Source organism: Lonchura striata, chromosome 4 (assembly GCF_050655825.1).
Source record: "Lonchura striata isolate lonStrDom1 chromosome 4, ASM5065582v1, whole genome shotgun sequence".
Lineage (NCBI taxonomy): Eukaryota > Metazoa > Chordata > Aves > Passeriformes > Estrildidae > Lonchura > Lonchura striata.
This window is the reverse complement of record NC_140706.1, coordinates 71,331,615-71,337,627: the sequence shown is the minus strand read 5'-3', so window position 1 is coordinate 71,337,627 and position 6,013 is coordinate 71,331,615.

The following is a 6,013-nucleotide window of genomic DNA, read 5'->3' as shown; positions in this document are numbered from 1 at the left end:
ATTTGATAATGCCACTGTAGAACTAAGAATGAACGTCATTCACATTCAGTCATTTGCAAATAATCGATCTAAAGTAAATCATCCAGTTGCTTTTCCTTCAGGTGTAGACAACTTCCAGCTCCTGGCTGGGTGGGGGATTTCCTGTCTGCGTTTGGTTTGTACCTTTTCCAAGGCCTGCGGTTTGCCAGCTGGTTCGTGCCTCCCATTAACACCTGCTGCATGTTAAACTCATTTCTGATTTTATGACCGGGGGAGTGAGGCCTGCCTTCTGCAACTGGCAGAATCTATCCTGGCAGCTGAGTCTGTGCCTTCCTCTGCCTGCTGTGAAGCCAGAGGGTTTGCTCAGTTTTGATTTGGCAAAAATTGCTTTGAGAATATAGAAAGTATAGAAGGGGAAACCAACTAGAAAGAAAGGGAGCAACACGGAAGCGCAGCTTCCAAGTTTTCTCTGTTCAGCTGCCAGTGGGCCATGCAGAGCCATGCATTCCTCTAGAGTTTTCTTTGCCCCTTGGTCTCTTGGGCTGACACCTTTCAAGAGAGAAGCCATCTGAAATGGGGATTTTCATCACTCTCTTTCTTTCCTGAGGAGTCTAGGACTTAGGGGGTTCTTTGGAGGCCTAGATAGGTGCAAGACATAGACAGGCACCCCTGGAAATCTGCCTGGAAAACCACAGAGATGTAGGGAGAACCTGAGCGTGGGGTCCTCTCTCAGTCTGGGTTACAGGCACCAGATGTGAGCAGACAGCTGAGGCAGCTGCAGGGCTCCAGGCAGCTCACACATTGCTGAAGGATGGGCACAGCAGGCACCTGGAAGCATGTCTTTGCCAGCATCCTCCAAGGGAAGCAGTACTGCTTTCCACTGCTGGCAGAGGGGACTGCACATTAAGAGGGGCTTTGGGAAGCAGCTCCTGTCAATTCTGTAATCTTCTCGGAAGTGGACAGATGTGCTACATCATCCATCCTGTTATCCTTGACACTTCATTTGGGACATTCTTCAGGGAAATGCAGGCAAAAAAAAATTATAAAAATCTGCAAGTAGCAGGTATTTGTAGACAGGTTAAACAGCGTGTACCTGAGAAGCACATATTTTGGCTAATGTCCTGTTGCATTCCCAAGCAGCAGGGAAGAAGGAATATGACAGTCACGTTATCTGCTGAATCAGAGGTCTGCTCCTCTGATGAGGAGCACCACCAGGAACATTCAAACAAGAGTTGAAGGTTGAAGAAAATTTCTGCATAGCCACCCCATTGTAAAAGCTGCATTGCGAGGGTAAAAGCAAAAATGCGGGGGCAATTTCTCCCTTGTTCTTTTCTGCTCTCTGTTGAGGTCAAAGCAGGAGATTTCTAGAGCAAAGGGCAGAGTGACTCAAGTGTACATGAAACTTTGCCGGGAAATTGTCTCAAGTCCCACAGTACTGACATCAGAGCACTTCACCCCGAGCACCGGGCCCAGCTCTGGCCCTCACACGCTCTGTGTGCAGGGCAGGGGAACTTGACTTTCCGTGGCCAGGTCAGGGATTATAGGGATGATGCAACCAGCCTCAGGGTGCCCCACCAGCACTCAGCTTTGGCTAAAGGACACCTGACGGAGTTCCACTAAGTCCAGACACTGCTGTGGACTGGCAGAGCACACGATAAATGAGGGCAAGTGGCAGCCCCCGTGGCTGCCTGTTTCCCTCTCACAGGAAGGGGAAGATCTTGCTGGGTGCTGCCAGCAAGAGCAGGGAGCAATGGGGTACCTGCAGCTGAGTGCTCAGAGTAGAAGCCTTGTATCACTTGCCCAACAATTGCCCCCATCGTTCCCAGTGAAGCACATAGCGTGAGATAACATCAGCTGCAGGCAGCTGATGACAAGGTGAGTGTAGGTGTCTAAGAGGTTTTAAAAAAAACAACAGAGAAAGTTTGTCCTTATCCAAGCAGATTTCCTGGAGTGATGAGTGAGTCTGGCATGTTTCCACTCTACCTTTGGCATATGCCTGCACATCTGGCAGGCTGACACAACCTCATTAATTTCTAGTGAGAAAGGAGCAATTGCCCTTAAAAATACTCCGTTAGAGCCTGCTCTGTTCCTGCCTCTGCTGCAGCAGCCCCTGGTCTTGTGGGGCAACTCAGTGGGAGGGAGCAGGGAAGAACTAACATCCATGGAGAGCATCTTGCTGCTGCCACCTTGGCATGCCATACCTCCTATCTTCACTTGCTGCTTTGGGCCAAGCTGGATCCACAAGCAGATCCAGTAAGTCAGAGCCTTGGTAACCCCTCATATTCCCATATTTATTTGCAGCTGTGACAGGACACAAGCTCTTTGCCCTTTTTCTCATCACCAGGCATCCTAATAGCTCTTCTTTGCTTTAACCACCTTGGAAAATGTTCTTTCTTTGTTTTAAATAAACTTATGTCCTGACACTGAGCTAGCTGCTAGAACTATTTTAGGATGAGGATTACCAGGATTAGATAGCAGGAGAGTAAATTGTATTATAGCTCTTTGCTGACAGCTCTGTTTAAAACCAAAAGCAGCCATCTAGTTAGCTTGGAAACCATTCCACTCACGCAACCTCTGCATCAGCAAGGCTTTTATTCTAGTTTGGCCCACTCGTGAGTAAGCCCTGACATCTGGTGGCCACACTCGAGCTTAGCAAGCTGGTAGCAAAACGTTCCCAGGATCAGTGTGGCAGGCTGTGATGGATACCAGGGGATAAACAAGGGCTACATAAATACCTTGGCAGCTTTCTCCCTCCCAGCTGCACACAAGTCCCGGAGCCACTGGGAGAAGAAGGCAGCCTGGGGCAAACCTGCTGGCCTGGTCTCAGTTTAGGAAATGTGGGGTCAGCATGATTGAGAAAGGCATAAGCACCAGCTCTGTCTTTGGCCCAGCATGGCTCCAGTGCAGAGCCAAGAAGCCCAAGAGCAAGCTGGGTTCCTGATGCTGAACTTACCTTCCTCGGTCTCATCAGACGGCTCCTTGGTGTAAGACAGGGTGTTTAGAATTTCCTGCCTTGCCTATAGCCCTGCTGCACCTGAAAAGCTGTCAGGGGAGCTCTGGGAGTCCCTCTTTGGTGGGGAAACTCAGATGAAAGCCTTCTCACTCTGTGGAGTGTAGTCCTCTTGTGTTGTCTTAGATGCCCTCAAGCATCCCTTAGACGCTGGGAGCGCAGAGCCAGGCACACACCCGTGCTGCTCTGCTCATTTTCATGGGGACATTTTGAGACATAGCCAGGGACTTGCATAAGAGCCAGGCTGTTCTGCCCATGTCTAAATGGAGGTGCAGCAAGAGAGGAGTCAGAAATGGCTCATTGCTGCAGCTCGGGCTGATGCTGTGAGCTGTGTGCTCAGTGCCAGCCCTGGCCGCTGGGAAGCACGGCTGGCTCTGCCCTGTCACGTAGCCTGGCCATCCATCTCAGCACAGAGATAGGATCTGGCTGCAGGGGCTGCCCCTGCTGACACGGCTGGGGGTGCCACTGTGCTGTGCCTCAGGTCTCCCCAGTGAGCAGGGCTAATTCATTTTTCTTGGTGCTGAGCTCATCTGTCACTTGCTGTCCCGGGGTTGCTCTGAAGCCACTCTGTAACACTAACCCTGGAGCACGTTTTTTCTCAAGGACCTTCCCCTGTGTAGAGGCACCAGGCTGAAGAGTCACATCCCTTCTTGATTGGCATTACTGATTGCAGTATTTCCCTGCAGTCAGGAGGGCTGGCTGCCTTGGGGTCTGGTACAACACGTGCTGCCTGCCAGCAGCGTTAATGACCCCTGACTGTCCCCTCCTTGCCCAGTAGTGACACTTTCAGCCTCAAGGCACAACACTGCACCAATGGTATTTTCAGCCTTGGCCTGACCTTCACATCAGCCTCAGCTGATGCCATTGCATCACCATTTGCTCCCAGTAGGGTGTTCTTTATCAAGAACAGTGTCATAAGGTTATTGGTTTCTTATAAAGTGATAGGACATGATCACAAGCTTGTTCAGACCCAGTTCTTGTTTCTGAAATGTAATTTCAAATAAATGTCACGCTCTAGCAGTTGCTTCATGGAGAAAAGGAGCTGGTTATGTACAGTAAAATCCAGAGCCTGCACAGCGGAGCTATAAAATTAGCAAAGAGCAGCTTAGAAGTCCCACAACTACTTGTCTAGTGACAGACTCACCACCTGCCTGCACAGAGAGGGCCTGTGGATTTTCAAAGGTTATTTTAGCTGGATCAGCATACCAGGTGGGCATGGGGACTCAAGCTGTAGGAACCACTTCCCCACAGCCATTTCTGCAAAGGGACGCTTTGAGGCTGCCATGTGGGTGTGAGGTACAAATGGGCCAAGAGCAACTGAGAGGGGCAGTGAGCAAATTAGCAATCTATTGCAATTCTCTTTCCACAGTAGAGTTTGACTTTAGAAGCAAAGTGCAGACCTGGCCCCTCACAGGGGCTCTGCTCTTGTTCAGTGGCAGTTTGTCCTTCTGCTGCTGTCCATCTGCACATAAATTCAGAAAGCTGGTGTAACCCACTTCGCATTCTATTTAAAGGAGGTGTTGCTTGCTGAACACTTGGGCACTCATGAGGAACAGAAGGAAAGATCCCAATTCTCCTCCAGGTCTCTTAGGGGCTAAGGGAGCAACCCTGCAATGGGACAATGGCAAATGACACTACACACAGTACAGGGTCCCTTCACCTTTCCTAAGAGGTGTTTACCAGCATTAAATCCCTCTCACCTACTAGCCACTCACAGCACTGACAGCTGTCCCAAGGGCTGTTTTGAGTAGCTGTGTTCCACAGATCCCCACACCTGCCTCACCCAAGTGCCACACAGGCCAGGGCTGATTGCTTGGCAACCAGCTTCCCCCTCAATTAGTCTCCAGTCTCTCCCCATTCAAACTTCTCCTCATTCCTATAGTTTAAAGGCAGACAAATCTTCCTAGCAAAGTATTCACAAAAAGAAGTATCTCTTAGGCTTGTATGCACTGCTGAACCCTTTGTTGAAAATACATTCTAGGAAAAACTTCACACAAATGAAGAAGGTTTGGCAGTTTTGGAGCTCACAGGAGACCAGCAGCTGGCAGAAGCTAATTTGGTCCAGAAAACAGTGTAGTGCCTGTCTTAAAGAAATGGCAAAGCCCTCCAGCGTTCAGACCATGCAGCACACGACTGCTCCTGGAATCCCATCATGGAAAGGGTGGACATGAAGGGACCTGCAGTGCCTGGTCTGGACATGCTGCCTAAGGCCCCAGCTCTGCCCTTAGCACATCCTCATCACAGGTACTTGCTCCTGCTCTCGTCTCCTGGTGCTCTCTGCAGCTCAGCACCTCCTTCTGTTTCTCTGTATGTGCATACATGCAACAGGAAACGGAAAAATCTGTGATGGATTTCCCTTCTTGCTGGCAGCAGCTGCTTGCTTTGACAGAGAGCCCATGCAAGGGATGCAAACGCTGTGCAGAGTGAGGAAAAGCCCCCTGTGCTGATGATAGCCCAGTCACAACAGGACAAGAAAATATTCCGAAGAACTAAGAATAAATCTGTTTTTCGTGACACAGGCAAAAATGCAGACAAGTGAATACCTCCATTTGACAGTAACACATTTATCACCAGACATGTCTACCACCAGCAGGAAGACAGATCACTAGAATGGTGCAATGAAATAATCCACAAAACAGGTTTTCTAATTGGGAAAGGCACTTCAAACAGGCTTTTTTACAACCTGTTTCAAACCAGTTTGTCTGTCTGCTGAACTCCCTACTCCCACCTCATTATCTCTTCCTTCCTTTCTTGCAATTTCAAACATTTTGAAGTTGCATCCAAAAGAAAGAATTCCCTAAGCATAACACTGCAGAGGATGGCAAGAAAAAATACATTGCAGAGTGCCATCTTTTGGGAGGAGTCCAGGTCTGGCTGCCAGATGAACCAGTGCCCTTCAGGTAAGGCCAGAGCAGCACTCAAATGCCTTTTGCTTTCATAAACACTATGTGGTGTATTACTACCTTAATCCACCAGGGTAGACTCATTGTAGATGCTCTTATGCCTATTAAAATATATGTTTTT